General features: G+C 41.0%; 1 pseudogene; it reads left to right on the top strand.

Annotated features, from left to right (window-relative positions):
• Positions 1-14,462: 14,462 nt before the first annotated feature.
• Positions 14,463-17,914, top strand: LOC147614062 (glucan endo-1,3-beta-glucosidase 8-like; annotated as a pseudogene).
• The last annotated feature ends 333 nt before the right edge of the window (positions 17,915-18,247 follow it).

The raw sequence follows: 18,247 nt of genomic DNA, 5'->3' as shown, positions 1-18,247 counted from the left end.
CCAAAAGCTTCAATGGTTGGATTGTTGCTTGATAGAGCTTCCAATGGAACCAAATCTTGAAGATTTTTTCAATTTCTGCGGGCTGCTCAAACCTCCTCTTCTCCCTCTCCAATAGCAATGAAAAACTTCCCAAAATCCACCAAAAAGAGGCCAAACATTATGGCTAACAACCAAATGGAAGAAATGCAATGTAATAGAGCTTACTCTTGTGATTTTTGGGCCGTGAGGAAGCGTGGGAAAAATGTTGCTCAACGCCAAGTTTCATGAGTCAAGAAAGAAGCAAACTCAACTCCATTGGCCATAGCAAACTCAACTCCATTGGCCATAGGATAGCAATAGGAAAGCATTTTCAACCATTTAGAGTGAATAGAGATGGACAATGGTGAGCTATGTGAGAGAGATTAGGGTTTGGAGCAAAGGGAAGGAAGAGGGAAAAAAAATTTCAAAAATTTTCAGAAATTTGCATGTAAATTGGTACTCTATGTGTTCCTCTCCTCAAGCTCAACAAAAGCCTAGCAAATAGAAGCAAAACGAGGGAAAGATGAGAAGTAATGGCTATGGAAAGCTTGGAAAAGAAGCACAAAAAGACAAACATGATTAACAGAGAGATTAAGAGGTGAGTAATTCAATTTTTCTTAATTTTTGTACCCCGCCCCAAATATTTGATCCAGGATACCCAAATTAGATCCAATTGAGCAAAATCTCCATGAAATCACATGAAATCACATGAAATCATACCTCCCCTCTACTAATCTCCAAAGATTAAGTAGAAATTAAGCAAGATTAAGCCAAAACTCCAAGAAATCAAGAGAAAATCAGAAAATTATCAAGAAAATGACTAATCTCATGTCCAAAATCTTGAAAATGGATCAAAATCAAGGCTCTGATACCAAATGAAATGGATCTAGAGCAAAATATGGAATCACACACATCAAAGCAAGAATCTAGCATCCGTTAATCATGAGATTAGTGATCGAATGGCTCATCACATGAATATACAAAAAAAGAGAGAAAATCTATAAGTGCATATAGCAAGAGAAGATGCACAGATAGCCTAAGTGTGTTTAACCTCTCACCAAGAGGATGACCATGGAAGGCCAAATCTCCATAGATGGAGCCCAAAAGTACAAGATGACCAAAATTAGTGAAAGTGTCAAAAAGCCCCCCAAGCCCTATTTATAGTCACTTTCTCCTTTTGCCCATGGACCCCTATGTACATGTGGAAATCAAGCTCTATGGTTCATGACACTCATCTTGCAACCGCCCATGTGATGCATGTAAATCCACATAATGCATCACATAATCAGATACCATGCATCGCAAATGATATATACTCCATCCAAAAGTAAATAACCTCGCTCTCCAAAGAAAATAGGATTATGTTAACACCCGTAGAAGCCAAAAGAACATATTTCAAGGTCGGCCTCATGCGAGGGTAAGAGTGAACCCATGTCGTCATCCCATGTAGCATCACTCAAAAAGTCAAAGACATGATCCACTACATTAAGAGATACATGGACATGTGCCAAACCATGCACTACCTCTTTATGTGTAAAACCCTCTATGTGTGTGAAGATCAAGGATATCAATATAATCATTACCATCATCATAGTCATCACACTGAAAAATGAAGAGGTATCCTCACATGAAAGATAAGTGGTATCATCTCCCAAATCATCATTTATGGCATCCTTGAGGCCTCCAAGGTCATCCTCATAAATATGGTCTATCTCGATCAATGATGTCCCTATGTGTCCTACATCCCATGATAAATCTATCTCCAACAATATAGGATCTAAGGAGATGTCTAGATCAAATGCAAATCTCTCAAGATCTATGCCATATGATCTACTATGGATATGATCAATATGCATAATCTTACTACGATGTCTCACATCAATGAAATCATCACTACTGTCATGCACTATCCTTGACTGCTCAAATACATGAACTCTATCCACATGAACGCTACCAAGAATCCTATGAATACTAGGAGCAGTGGTCATATCACTGATATCTCCACAAATAGAAATCCTAGAAGAATAGCCTAATGCATCTAACACTAGGAACTCAGGTCTATATAGGCTCATAGGTGTCACTACCACTCGTATGCAGAGTATCACGAACCCTAAAATCAAATGCATACTATTCTCTAGAATGTCACCATAATCAACTAGAGGGTCCACATGATCCATGGGAAAGATGATAGGCATAACAATGTCGATGCTCGAAATGCTCACTGCCATCTCTACCCTCAAAGTCAAGTCCACATGATCTGACTCACACATCACCTATCATATACATCATCATCATGTTCATATGTGACAATGACATCATGTGCATGTATATCACTCATTAGGGCCAAAAACGTCTCAAAATGGGCTGTGTAAGGAATTTCGCTAACTTGCTAATTAGTAGAATGTTGACGGTCAAAACGGCTCCAAATTTAGCCGTTTTGGGTATTTAAAGCGTATCTATCTGACTGAATACGTATCTAAGTGCATATTTTAAAATCTTAAAAAATAGATCGTTTTCATGCTACTCTTTGATGGCTCGTCTCGAAATTTGTCCTCTTTTAGTGACTACGCGGCAAAATGACCATTCTCTCCAAACGTGCTCTTATCCATTCTCCAAAAAAATTTCACTCCTCTGCTTCTCTAAAAATTTCACAAGCTACATCTCATTCTCATTCTTCTGTGTCTCTCATGATCTAATAGCTCTGCTTATACTTTTTGCTCGGTTAGTAATGAGTGATACATCTAATCGTAAGTTTCATTTGAACATCAAGCTCAACCAAGAGTATGCAACTACACGGAGTGTCTACCAAAGATCCCTATCATGTGCAAATGAAGCTCAACATCTTCGCAACGAAGGAAAGAAGCATATTGACCTATGGACAGATGGAAGTCTATATCCACCGGATCCCAAAACAGGAAGGTATCCTTCTTTTCACACACCACATGATTTGATTAGATTTGTTGGTGATGGGGAGGATGGCTTACTTGGTTATAGTTCAAGACTATCTCAATCACATATTAATTATGCAGAATATACTACATATCTTCAAAATACTTCATCTTTGAATGCAACAAAAATTTTAGAACTTGAAAACGAAATAGTGTCTTTGAAACAAGAAAATGATCAATTGAAATCCTTAAAACTCCAATAGGATTAAGAGCACGAGTAAAACGAATGCGGGATGTAGTTAACTTAACAGAGAGATCTGGACAAAGAAAAAAAGGTTAAAACTTGTAAGAGATCATGTTACTAACCTTCTAGGATTTGACATGTCTAATGCTCAGGAAAGGGTGAGATTTTTGAATGAGCTTATGAATAGGTCGGATATCTTGAAACTTTTAGAACTTCCTGAAAATCAAACTCAAAAAAAACTGGTCTTTCAACATCTATTAAAAGATATGGACTTATTAGTCCAGCCTTCCCAAATGCAAGAAGTTTGTGACACAGTGGGAGTGAGTAGAAAGGGATACAGAGCCATCTCTAAAACCTGGTTCAGGGTCCTTAAGTATTACAAAATCAAAGCTTTTGGGTTGCCTAGACCTCACAATGTTGGAAAATATAGAACTATGTTAAATGAGGAAATTTCTAAACATTTCGGAGAGTATTTCCATATTGAGGGAACAATGCCATATGAGAGACAAAAAAAAAAATCATCTTTTGAATACAACGTTTATAATAATATTTGGATGAACATTAGAAAAGTCCAATCTTTTATGGTGAGATATTACAACATAAGAGAAATAGATTGTGAAGAAAAACTTGTATTTGTTTTAAAATTAGATGAAGCTCAAATCCAAAAGTGTCAAAAAATGGAAAGAATATCTATATCCCTAATGAATAAAGCATTGGACTATAGTCAGGGTAAGCTTGATTCTCCATACCACAAAACTCAATCAGAAATGGAGCTATGGTGGATTGGATCAGCTCAGGTACCAGTAGAGAGTCATGAAACATTAAAGTGGCTCTTCTCAAAAACAGACATTCCTTCAGTTATTCAGAGCCAGAATACAGGTGAACACCTTCATGTTGATGACATAGGTGATTTCATTGTGGAATGGCATTTGAGTGCCGACCTCAAGGCGTTGAAGTGTATGTTTGGTGTATGTGGAGGAGCAAATACCAAATATCCATGTCTTTATTGCATGGCAAGCACAGGGACAAAAGAATGGCTTGCAGAAAATGAGATTGGAAAACCACCATCCAGAAATAATGTGAATGTTGTCGATTATCCAACTTCTGTTAAAATATGGGATCCAATTCTACCAATACATTTGAAAAATGTGCATATATGTACACTGCATGCAGAGATAAGAATCTTGGACAAATTGCTCAGACTTCATCTGGACTATGCATATTCTATTAGGCCGACTAAACTTGCAGATGAGTGCATAGAAAAGTGCGAAGCCTTGCTCTCTCAAATGGGTTTTCATGGTGGGGAAGTGCATCTTAAAAAAGATCCTGTTCTTTCTGGAGGTACAGGTGATGTTTTGCAAGATGTTTCAATGGGAGGAGCAAAAGCGAGAAGATTTTTGAGCAACCATGACACCAAACAAGTCAACGCAATGTGGAACTGTTGGAAACAGCTGTGTGTCATCACCACAAATGTCAAAAGTAGACCAGATGTAGCCAACAAACGTATGGAAGTTTGGAAAAAACTCGACAATTTTTTCAAAGTCCTTAGACGACAAGTTGGTTCAAATACTTATGCAGTTGATTTCAAAAACGCAATAAAGCTTTTGATCAAAGCTATCACAGATGCCTGGGGAGAAAAAGACATAACTTATTACTTGGTGAGTATTCAGACTTATCAAAACAGTTATAAATTGGTGTGTCCAGACTTATTACTTGAAATTTCTTAAATGTACTAACAAAAATTTTCTTTGTAGCATATTCTTTACTTGCATGGACCATATTTTGCTACAGAAGGACCACTTGCAACATGGAATACACAAGGAATGGAAAAGTCTCATTATCAAGCGAGAACTTCCTTTTTTAGATGTACCCGAAGAGGAGGAGGTGGACAAAGAAGAAGCAATGCACTAAACGAATTATTCAATTGGTTCTACAGGAGGCAATTACAAAGGATGAGATCAAAGACCCAGCAATCTGAAACTACACCAACACCTCAAGAAAGAGACTAATGATTACTAACACATTTGTACCTCTAACAAAAAGTTTTGCTGAAATAAAGTTGGTCCTTGCAAAATATTGTGTACATTAGTATTTGATTCTCTTGGGACTACTTGGCATGTCACCTCTGTATCTCAAAAATTTTCTCCTTCTATAACCTCCAAGGAGATTGATATCTGACACCTCAGCTGCAGCTGCATAGCTAGAGTAGCAAAGAAAGTATCCTGCTCTTGAGGCATTGAAACCTGCAGCATATCCAAAGATTCTAAGAGCAGCAGCTCTCTCTAGAAGCAAAACCTTGTTAGCATTTATTTGAAGGGGAGTATATCCCATAAACCTTGACAACACCTTGAAGGCAAATATTGGCAACTCAGCATCTTCAGAGAAGTTCATGTGGAATGCACAGAACACAGCCTTATCCAATGTAGGCAAGTAGTGCATGAGAGCAGATGAAGGCCTTCTTGACCTTGTTTCTGTAGATTTCACTCTGGTGCCTCTAGCTCTTCCCAGAAAATCATCCTTATCAAGCAATTCAATCTGCAAGACAAAAACCTCAATTAAAAAAAATTACAATCACAATAACATTTAACAAAGGATTAAATGGAAGCTACCTTCTGCAACTCATCCTCAATTACTACTTTGTCTTTCATCAAGTTGCAAGAGCCAACCCTTTCCACTTTATCAGAATCTGCCTGAAGCTTGAAATCTCTGCCAAAAGACTCAATACCTAACTCAATTAGCCTGTCCTCAAAATCCTCATCACTCAAGGAAGGCTTCCCCTCTTCCATTTTTTTAAGGCACAAGGCAAGTGCATTTGTAGCAGGGATAAATGAGTTGTCAGATGTTTGCAAATCAAGTGCCAAAAACTCTTCCTTTGGCTCTACTTCTGTATCAATAAAGTCTTTGGCCACTTCACAAGCTTCTGAAATTGCTGCAATACAGTAGTCTTCTCTGATATTGAAGAGACATTGAAGATAGGAAAGAGGAATAAAATTTTTCTCATTGATATAAAAGAAAGGAAGGTTTGGAAGAGTAACAGAGGATTCATATATACTTGCTACCTCTGAAGGCTCTTCAGTAATAGTGGAAGCCCTAAATTCTGCAACATCAAGATTTGCACTTTCTCTCTCCTCAGCTTGAACATCAATTTCTTCCTCTTCTAAAATTTCACATTTCTCTAACTTTGAAACTGTGGTGACAATTAAGTTTTCTTCCTCATTCTCTGCATCAATTTCTGGTTGTTGCTCTTTATCCTGTATTTCTGCTTTCAAAAATAGGAAGAAAAGAAAGGAGACATCCTTGGGGACAAGGTTGCAATGTTTTTTATGGATAGGACAAGAAATGGATGAAGGGCATGTGAAAGAAGTTCTATTTGAAAATCTACTGAACCTCTTTGTTACTTTGGTTTTCTCCACAGATAGCTGTGTAAAATCTGTAAGGTGACAAAAATCATGGTCTCCGATACGAAAACAATGAGCTTGAATTGACATTTCAAATTGGTTGTACTCATCTTCAAGAATGTCCTTGAGCTTCAACAAAACATCTGAAAGAGAAAACCTTGGATTGAAAATCTCCACTGCATCAAAGTATACCTTCATATCATGACCATCTTGCAAAATAGCATTCAAGAGTTTCTCACTTGGGCTTTCTTCAACAAGCTCATGTCGACCCGCAACACCTTTACTCATTGAGATATTTGAGAAAAATGCCTGAAAAATTCTGATGTGCCAGAACCAAGCGAAAATGAAAGGTCCAAAAAAATTGGAATGACTCTATCGCTTGGTGCGGGATTTGACAATTCCAAGGTCTCCAAATTAATTTTGATTTTTGCAAAATAGGGTTTGGAAGAGAAAACGGTGCACAGCTTGATCTGACGCAAATGAGTGGTCCAAAACTGGGGAAAAAATTTAAAAGCGCGTGACTAAAAGACATTAAATAGTGACCGTTTATGCCACGTGGCAATAATGATTACATACCACGTGTACTCAACGGTACTTTGTACGACATATCCGAGGTATAAAAACTTAATATTGTTAAAAATATTCATTTTTTTCTCCGTCACTGTATCAAGCGAAACCAGGCTACCTTTTGTTTCTCAACCCCACTTTTCCCATATCAAGCGTTTTCTCAATTCCCTACCCGAATCAAGCGATAACGCACATCCGAGATCCTTGCATTCTCCGCATCGCTTCGTTCCTGCCCGCATCAAGCGAATACACACATCCGATTCACTAGGATTTCCCTCATCGCTTCGTTCGGGTCTTCAAGTTTTCATTAAATCCTGCCCGCATCAAGCGATAACATACATCCGAACCTCTAGGATTCTCCTCATCGCTTCGTTCGGGTCTTCAATTTTTCATTAAATCTTGCCCGCATCAAGCGATAAGACACATCCGAACCTCTCGGATTCTCATCATCGCTTCGTTCGGGATTTTTCTTTTTTTTTTATTTCGTGCCCGAATCAAGCGATTATCAACTTCCATAATCTTTGGATTCCATATATCGCTTCGTTCGGGCTACTTCATTTTTTTTGTCCTATAATACAAATTGCTTGATCTGGTCTCCTTTTCTAGCTTCAATGGCAAGGACCAAGCAGACTGCAAGGAAAGTTTACCCACCATTGGAGACTGAAAAAGCTGAAGACAAGCCAGGAACTTCCGAACAGCAAAAGCCCCTTCCAAAGCCTCGTGCAAGGGCGACAGCAAGAAAGAGATTGAATTATCAGGTGAAGTCCTTAAGAGAGATAAGAGCAGCACAGAAATCTACAAGTCTCCTCATCCCTCGACTGCCATTTACACGGGTTGTCAGGGACATATCAGAAAGGTTGGTTGGTAAAATGAGAAACACATATCTTCAGAAAGTTCGATGGGAAACCCAGGCCCTCATGTGTCTTCAAGAGGCTGCTGAAGATTTTTTAATCGACTTTATGAATGATGGCTACATTGCTGCTGCATTTGCTCATAGGATCACTCTTATGAGCAAAGATTTTGTGCTGGTGTCCAGACTTAGATATAAGTTTGACAAAGCTTTGGAGCCTATTCCAAGTCAAGATATGAGAGCTTTTGAAATTCTTAATATCCCTCCAGCAAGGCAACCCAAGCAGTCTGTTGTTATTGAAGATATTTCTCATCCTTATGATACAAGAAAAGCTCAGGATATCAAAGAAGAAGTTGAAAAAGAGAGAGAGCAAGAGAAAATTTCAGAGGATGCACTTCTTTCTCAGCAAGCTGAGATTCTCCATTCATCCAATTCAGAGCTTTATAAGAATGTGACAGGTCAAATGATAGTAGATGTGTCCATGCCTGGAGAGGATGAGGTGTATTGTGACATTGCCCCTGAGGACACAAGCATGCTTGTGAATCCTAATATTGAGATATCTGACACAGTCCTCTTCATCTGCCTGAGGTTTGTAGGGATTTGCTTTTGTTTTCTTGATGAATTTCCCAGGAACCATATTTTGTTGACATGTTTTGTTTGTGTATCCAGATGTCTTATGAGGGATCTTCATGAATCAATGGCTGTGCAAGTGACAATTCTTGATCCCCTTGTTACACAGTGCCTTTTCAATAGGCAAGGGGATCTTGCAAGTTTTCTCAAAAACTTTGATATGCTTACCTGCAATTACATTGTGTACCCTTATGTTGAAGTGTAAGACTCATTCTCAATTACCTTTTGCCTATTATAGACATGACAGTATTCATTACTAATTTCAGTACTCATATTATCACAGAGGCCATTGGAGTCTTATTATTATCAATCTATTGGATAGAGATGTGATCTTTATGAACTCTTTGGCATCCATCCATGGGAGAAGTAAAATGTAAGAATCAGTTTTGCCATGTGTTGACCCTCAAATTTCTTGCATGATTTCAATTATTTGGTTGACCCTCAAAATTTTATGTTTGCAGTGCTACCAAACTTATCTTGAGTTTTCTAGCCTCTACCTATGTAGACTACAAACTTGAAGATTTTAAGTACTTCAATCAGGAAGTTCCCTTGCAGAAAGACTCAACATCTTGTGGATGGATGGTTCTTGCTAATGCTTGGAGATTTCTTGAGTCAAGATTCAGAATGACAACACTTCCTGTAAGTTCATGAATAAAAACCATTGATTGATTTAGTGAATACATTGAGTGACCTGTTTTCTTACTTTCTTATTTTCTTTTGTCTTAGTTGCATGAGTATTCAGATTCTTGGGTAAGTTGGGTAAGGGAGAAGGCAGTGTCCATGGTTTTGAGCAGATCCATCAATCCATATGACTTCCAAGAGCAAGTCTTCCAAGGGGAAAAAGAGCCATTCTAAAGAGAAGAGCCATTCTAAATTAAAGATCCCTCAGGCTACAGAGAAGATCCCTACCCCTCCTGTTAAAGAGAAGAGCCCTAGCCCACTTGCTAAAGAGAAGACCCCTAGCCCTCCTGCCAAAGAGATGAGCTCTTCACCAGCTCAAGGGAAGACACCTATCAAAGAGAAGATCCCTAGTCCTCCTACCAAAGAGAAGAGCTCTTCTCCAGCTCAAGAGAAGACACCTATCAAAGAGAAGACCCCTGTCAAAGAGAGGAGTGCTGCTGAAGGTCTTCCTTTTCACTCACCAGTGAAATTTAAAATTCAGAAGCGTCGTTTGTCCAACAAAGGTAGTAAGAGGGCAAATGTTGGCTCTCCATTTAATTTCTTGTTCATGTTCCCCAAGAAGACTGCCAAGTCTCCAAGGCCAACCTCCAAAGAATCTTCTCCAAAACCAGACCCCATTGCCAAATCTCTCTCGTCAACACGCGAAGGTCTCAAAGAGGAGCCCAACTTACCACCATTAGGGGAATCCACTCTAAAGTCTTCCTCTCCAACACCTCAAGTGCTGAAAACTCCAGAACTTGAACCTCAATCAGCAAAATTTGATCGAAGCAAACAGAAGAGAGAAAGATTCTCTAAAGATGCAGGGTCATCTCATGCCAAAAGGAAAGTTGATTTTGCAGAGTGATTCCACATATTGGATTTTGTTTTGTTCATTTTGTCCATATGAACACACCCTTTTTGGGTTAATTTTCTGTAAAATTCTGTATCAATAATTTGATATCAATCTGTTAAACCTTGTTTTGTGTCGCGAACAATTTGTTAACCAATTTTGTGAAGAAGACGAGACGAAATCTAGCAGAATATATTGATTACATTATCCTTTTCAACTATACAAACTTGCCCTTGCAAGTGGCTCAAATACAACTTTTTTTGGGGGGAGACATGTGATGCATGAGGTTACACTCTCCATCCTTGTACGGATAACAATATCATCTACTTTGAATCTATATTCAGGTGATATTTCATCCAGAAACTCAAGCGACTCTCTAACATGTTGTAGTCGCCAGTTTGATGTTACTATGAGTTTCCTAGGATCTATGAATGGATGGACTATGATGTTAAATTCAAACTCTGGACAATTCTCTTCAGAGTCCAAAGGGACCCAACTACCAAGCTTGCTTTTCCATCTCCTATAGTCATAGCCCAAAACTAAGGATTGGCGACACAGTTGGTATGAGATGGACAAAGAATTTGGGCTTACTCTACAACTGATATTGTCCCCCATATGAAAAGTTTCCTTGGTACTCCATCCTTCTCCAAGTACAGTGTCCAGATCAGTCAGAGATAGTCTTCTATTAAGCCACATCGTTCTTGTCCTCTCCAATTCCATTGTTTTGAAACATGCCACAAAGACATGTATAGGCAAGAACCATTGAAGTTTAATCCTTCTTGAAATCCTTCCAGGAGACATTGCTTTAAGAATATCATCTTTGATTTTGGATTTGAAGCTTGTTATGGTATTTGGATCAGGAACTTCCCATTCTAGTGACATTATTGTGGGAATAGGTATGTCATACAATTCTCCATGAACACCTTCTCTTGATGGAACCCTGTATTCTGCAAAATACACAAATAAATCCACTGATTTGTAAAATGAAGGTGGTTTGTCTGCGTACATGACATCTGCAATCCCCTTGTGAATTGCCTTGAATGTGCCACTTAAGCTCTCAACAGGCTGCCACTCCACAGCTGTTGACGGAAAGATAACTGAAATGAAACAAACAACAAATATATCAGAAAGAGAAATATTGTGTTGTGTCAAATAGATAAAGGTTTGTTGAATTACAGTAAGAATGGAGAATTGGATGTTCATCCAAGTTCAACACCATGTCTTTGGCCATGTAGACATGTTGAACTTTTGCAAGCCAGCCATTGTCGGTCACTTTGAATGCAAGAACACGACCTTTCCAATGGGATTTCACTTCATTTCGCTTGGTTCTTTTCACCCTGTGGGCACCTTTGCAAGAGGGAAGCATTGTTACCCAATCATTCACACGAAAAGACATGGGTTTCCAAACACCATCTTCTCTCGTGTTATGAAAATCACAAGAAGTTATATTATGAGAAGGACGACGTGAGGACGCCATAGAAGCTCACAGATAAGAGAAAAATAGTAAATCTTTTGAATAGTGAATCTTTTGAATAGTGAATCTTTTGAAAGTGCAAAGAAGAAAGAATAAACCATATGCCAAAATGAAAGGAAGGCGAAAAGTAGACGTCTGATGTTTTGTCATTAATAGCGTTGTTTTCAAGGCCTGAAAAGAGGATTTCGTATCTTAATGCTTGATTTTTTGAAATAAAAAATGGAACAAGATGTCACTATTTTGGACCCAAACTTTAATGCTAGCCATGGTAAACGTCTAAATTTAGCCGTTTTAGCCGTTCGCCACTAAAATAGAACCGTTAAGAAGACATTTGGAGGAGACAAGAATGCCATACTTTTATATACGTGTCAATTCACAATTGGACAATTTCTTAATCCTTGGATTAACAAACAGCCCTTTTCTAGCCGTTTTTGACCCTAATGATGATCATGTGCACATGTATGTGATAGATCAATGTTATCATGTGTGTGTGTACAATACATCATCCTCATCATCCCCATTATAATACAATGAATGAGTTGCTTTAAGTAAATGAGAATCAATGAGATGATGGCTAGTCAATGTCATGGGTGAGTCATAGAAGCTATCGAGACGCAAGCGAACACCAGTGCGATAGCGTCATATATGTAAACATGCACTACATACACATGTCCTGGAAGGACTCCATCCTGTCACACCATGACTCATGAGATGTTCTCGATGAATAACAATCATGATCATCATTTGCTATGTAGCCTGCCATATCAACATGTACATCATCAAGATGTCTACACATTGTCCATCCATGTCAAAACTTATCATAAGTCATGTCTGTGGTAAACTCATAAGCCAATCTTGCCCATATCTTGAAACATCTCCATGATGCATCGAAATTCATGATCATAGTCAAGTCTCACAAATACCAAATGTGTGGATCCTCACACAACAAGGTGGGTGTACAAACTCCCAAAGATACCCAAAAATTTCCACAATACACCAAAAATCTCACACAACGTGTGAACAATCTCAAAGCAAATGTGTGTGACCCAAATGTGTCCGCCGTGATGGCTAAGAGTGTGGAATGGCTTGGATAGTGTGGACAAAGTGTGGCTGGACAACGGGACTAAAGGGAACCCTACAGATTAAGGGTAAAAAGAAAAAAACCAGGACACTTTGTCTCACGCACGCTGGTGGTTCTCTCTCCTCTTTTGCACACACAACGGTTTTCTCTCCTCTTTCGAAATGTTTGAATGCTTGCTTAATACTATTATAATTATGCGATGACTATTAGAGCCCTCTGCTCAAGACGAACGCTGAAGAAAAAATGCGCTGAATTTATTTGTTACTTGATGTAGAAAATCACTTCATTGCTTGTCTACACGTTCGACAGAGCGCTCCTTTGCTCTGCTCTCACGACGAACACTGAAGAAAAATGCGCTGAACTGGTTGCATGATGCTAATACTGCTGTGAGTGCACTGTGATGCAGTTGCGCTGAACTGGTTGCAGGACGCCAAGAGGAAGAACGCATGCTGAGTGCACTGTGATGTAGCTGCTGCTCTGGTTGCACGTACGCCAAGAAGAAAAGGAGTGAGATGTTGCGTTGCGTTGAGCCTTGGAAGCAAAGCTACTGAGCCTTGCAAGTAGAGTGATGAAACTGCTCTGACTGTGCTGTGCCCACTACTGAGACAGACACCTCCTTAGTTCGCTTAGTAGCCTTGTGATGAGTCGAAATGAAAAAGGCAATGAAGCTCAAATGTTCATGTTTAGCTATATTTTTTCAAATAATAAAAATAATAAAAAATCAATTCCAAGTGTCTTGCCTAAACAAGAACATGATGATCTACGGCAATCTTTCTAGCTCCAATCTCCAGTTTTGCACAAGTCTTTCTCAATCTGATGCAGAGCAATCCAAATGGGAATGAAGCAGCTCGATCTTGCATCTGCCAAAAGGGTGAGCACATGTGCAAATTTGTGAAAGGGAGAGGTCTCTACGTGTAAACGGTAGTAAAACAACCTCTTCACGCGCCTGCAGTTTCTGTATCCCATAGCCATGGATGATTTTGTTGTTGTTGCAGATCATGGTAAGATCTCCATGCAAGGTGGTGGTTGTGCTGCAAGGATGATTCGTAGGCCGAAAGGTGGTGATTATCAAGAACTTTGATCTTTCATTTCCTGATCATGCCCTTCAGAAACCTATCTGATGTGTTTATTTAGCTCTTCGGCCTCTCTCCCAAGCTTCTGTTATGATCTAGCAGAGATGAAAGCTTGGCGTAGAACGGACTGTGAGAAACCGTCGCTGCACGGTACGTCTTGTCAAGGGCATCTCCTCCTAGCTCACAAGTAGCTCTCTGTGTATATGCTTCGGCCTCTCTCCCAACCTTTTGTTATGATCTAGCAGCGCCATGCATCGCCTAAACACAGGCTATCGGTAGAGACGAATGGCGTAGAACGGACTGTGAGAAACCGTCGCCGCACGGTACGTTTTGTCGACTGCAAGAATCGCGCTGCTACGATCTCATATTGTTTCCAGCAGGAGGACTACAGTGCCCCCTCCCATCATCGTCATCATCCACCTTTAAGGTAAGCTGCCACCGTCGCCATTATCATCTTATCAGTTTTGCTGCACGCCCCGCTCACCACCACCATTCACCTTTTCCTACATTCTCCTTTCCATATGCTGCTTTCCTTTTCTTTCTTGCAACTATCTTTCAGAGCTTCCCTCTTTACACGCCAGCGAATATTTTCTGTAGGTATTTCTTGCCACAAGCTTTGCAAACACTTTCAAGATTCCGCCCTGAGACCTTTGTGTTCTGACCCTTCTTTGTCAAAAGCAGCAGATAATCTTATGCTTGCAGAACGGAAACACATCCGCACTTCAAATCATGGGAATCTTCATGGCAAGGTCAGAGCTCCGAGCATGGAAGATGAAGCTCGAGCTCTGCTCTGCCTGCGGCATTCTATTGCTCAGCTGGCTTTTGTTTGCAGAGCGCGCTCAGGGCCTGGGCGTGAATTGGGGAACGCAAGCCTCGCACAAGCTGCCTCTATCCACCGTGGTGCATATGCTCAAAAGAAACAACATCAGCAAGGTCAAGCTCTTCGATTCCGATCCCACACCCTCCGTGCCCACGCAGGATCGAATATTGACGTCACGGTGGCCATCCCCAACAACCTGCTCGAGGCCATGACGGACGCAGAGCAGGCAGCAGCCTGGGTGCAGAGGAACGGGGTGCGTTACATCGTCCAGCGGGGCATCAATATCAAGTAATTTCGCTCTGTTCTGTTCTGGTTTTCCTGCGACATTCGACCTTAAGATTTCGCACGCGCTTATATTGCCTTTCTTGGGTCTGTGAGGAGAGCAGTACGTGTAAAGTGAAGCTCATGCTTCCTCCTAAATAAAATTTGTATGTGGACTCATGTAGCAGTGGGAAATGAGCCGTTCCTGAAGACCTACAACGGAAGTTTCATTAGCCTCACGTTTCCGGCCCTTCCGAATATTCAGAATGCCCTCAACAATGCCAATCTGGGGGATCAGATCAAGGGCACCGTAACGCGGACGTGCTATCGGATTCCTCCTTGCCCTTCACAGGGAACGTTCCGGCCCGACTGCATATCCTAGCAGATGATACAAATCGTGCAATTCCTGCACCAGAACAAGTGTCCCTTCACCGTCAACATCTACCCCTTCATAAGCCTCTATGACAATGCGAACTTTTCAGTAGATTACGCTTTCTTCGAAGGCAACGGCACGTTGCTGATAGACGGAGCGAAGGTGTACAGGAACGTGTTTGATGCGAGCGACGACACACTGGTGGCAGCTCTGGCGAACGCAGGTTTTCCCGACACGGCCATCATAGGGGGGGAGATAGGATGGCCGACGGATATGGCTTCACGGCGGCTACGAGGCAGAATGCGCAGAGGTTCAACCAGGGCTTCTTGAATCATATTCTCAGTAACGCGGGCACTCCAAGCCGTCCGAACTCCAACATACAGTTCTATCTTTTCAGCCTGCTCGACGAGGACCAGAAGAGCATTGAACCTGGCAACTTTGAGCGGCATTGGGGCATATTCCAGTACAACGGCTTGGCAAAATACCCGCTTTCCATCCCGGGCTCTGCAGGAAACGGGACCCTCGTGATTGCACAAGGGATGGAGTACCTGCAGCGGCGATGGTGTGTACTCGCAGACAATGCTGATCTCTCCAACTTGGGCAAATCCATCACGTTTGCCTGCACTTACTCTGACTGCACCTCCCTTGATTACGGGAGCTCCTGCAACCCTTACCTGGACACAAGAGGGAACGCCTCCTATGCTTCCAACCAATACTTCCAGAGCGCCGGCACTTGTTACTTTGATGGCCTTGGATTGATCACTTACCACCACAACCCGTCTGTAGGGAGCTGTGATTTCATTGTGCAGTTAGCGGCCGCCTCGGCTGCCAGAACCATCCTGGTGAGGGGCCTAGTTTCGGTCCTGATGTTGGTTTTCTCCGTAGTCATCTTGTAAGAGATACAAGTCTTGCACATTCATTTGCATGACTTCTAACTTGGTCCAAATTTGGATTTGGGAATTTGTGATACATTATTTGCTATAAAATCACAGCTCATTCTGGCTCATGGGGTTTTTATGGAGCACGATGCACAATGTACCTGGTACTAGAGAATGGACAACGAAGTGACACACCTCGTACTACACAATGCACGCCATTGTGATCGTGATTAACTGGGTCGATCTATACGGTAGCTTATCCCCCAACTTTCTTTCCTAACCGGTCTTTATTAAAAAAGCACGATGACGTAGGTCTATTGGTAATTTCAAAAAACCGAATCTCTATCTATCTATACAAGATTAAGGATAAGTGTTCAGCGCAGGACGTGGCACTCTGTGCGCGTTTTTTTTTTAAATCTCCAATCCCTTGTGCTCCAGCATGAACTTCATGCCTCCTCGTTCATGACGAAGCCGCTCCTTCCACGTAGGCAATCCCCTGCGCTCCAGTCGCTTCACTCACGCTCCAAGTCACACCTGCGCTCCAGTCGCTTCACTCACGCCTCCCCGATGAAGCCAGGTCCACGCTCCTCCATGCCCCTCCCTCCAGTTGCGCCTACGCTCTAGCGTCAACTTCACTCACGCTCCAGGTCCAACGCCTCCCTGTTCACGACGACGAAGCCAAGTCCACGCTCCTCCACGCTCCTCCCTCCACGTAGGCAAGCCCCTACTCTCCAGTTGCGCCTGTGCTCCAACGTCAACTTCACAGCTCCAGGTCCAGCTCCTCCTTGCATTTTATTTTTGTTTTTTTAAAATTGTATTTTATTTTATTTTTAAAATAATATATATATATATATATATATATATATATATATATATATATATATATATAGAGAGAGAGAGAGAGAGAGAGAGAGAGAGAGAGAGAGAGAGAAAGAGTGTGTAGAATTATTTGGGTTTTCTAATTAAAAAATGATTTATTTTATTCTAAATTACTCCAAAATTTTAAAAAATATATTTTATTATATATATATATATGTGTGTGTTTGTGTGTGTAAATCAAACAAAATATATATATATACATACATATATATATATATATATATTTATGTATGTATATACATACATATACATATACATATATATATATATATATAACGCAGGTTTTCCCGACACGGCCATCATCGTGGGGGAGATAGGATTTCCGACGGATATGGCTTCACGACGGCCACGAGGCAGAATGTGCAGAGGTTCAACCAGGGCTTCTTGAATCATATTCTCAGTAACGCGGGCACTCCAAGCCGTCCGAACTCCAACATACAGTTCTATCTTTTCAGCCTGCTCGACGAGGACCAGAAGAGCATTGAACCTGGCAACTTTGAGAGGCATTGGGGCATATTCCAGTACAACGGCTTGGCAAAATACCCGCTTTCCATCCCGAGCGCGCTCTGCAGGAAACGGGGCCCTCGTGAATGCACAAGGGGTGGAGTACCTGCAACGGTGATGGTGTGTACTCGCAAACAATGCTGATCTCTCCATTTTGGGCAAATCCATCACGTTTGCCTGCATTTACTCTGACTGCACCTCCCTTGGTTACGGGAGCTCCTGCAACCCTTACCTCGACACAAGAGGGAACGCCTCCTATGCTTTCAACCAATACTTCCAAATTAACAGCCAGAGGGCCGGCACTTGTTACTTTGATGGCCTTGGATTGATCACTTACCACAACCCGTCTGTAGGGAGCTGTGATTTCATTGTGCAGTTAGCGGCCGCCTCGGCTGCCAGAACCATCCTAGTAAGGGGCCTAGTTTCGGTCCTGATGTTGGTCTCTTTCTCCGTAATCATCTTGTAAGAGATACAAGTCTTGCACATTCATTTGCATGACTTCTAACTTGGTCCAAATTTGGATTTGGGAATTTGTGTACATTCTGATGAGGCGCGAAACATGCAAACGTATACATGATACATTATTTGCTGTAAAATCACAGCTAATTCTAGCTCATCGGGATTTTCTTGATAAATGGAGCATGATGCACAATGCACCTGGTACTACAGAATGGACAACGCAGTGACACACCTGGTACTACACAATGCACGCCATTGTGATCATGATTAGCTGGGTCGATCTATACGGTAGCTTATCTCCCAACTTTTTTTCCTAACCGGTCTTTATAAAAAAAGCACA

Source organism: Cibotium barometz, chromosome 42, assembly GCF_041138505.1.
Source record: "Cibotium barometz isolate CiBa-2024 chromosome 42, ASM4113850v1, whole genome shotgun sequence".
Lineage (NCBI taxonomy): Eukaryota > Viridiplantae > Streptophyta > Polypodiopsida > Cyatheales > Cibotiaceae > Cibotium > Cibotium barometz.
This window is presented reverse-complemented; position numbering and strand designations above follow the sequence as displayed.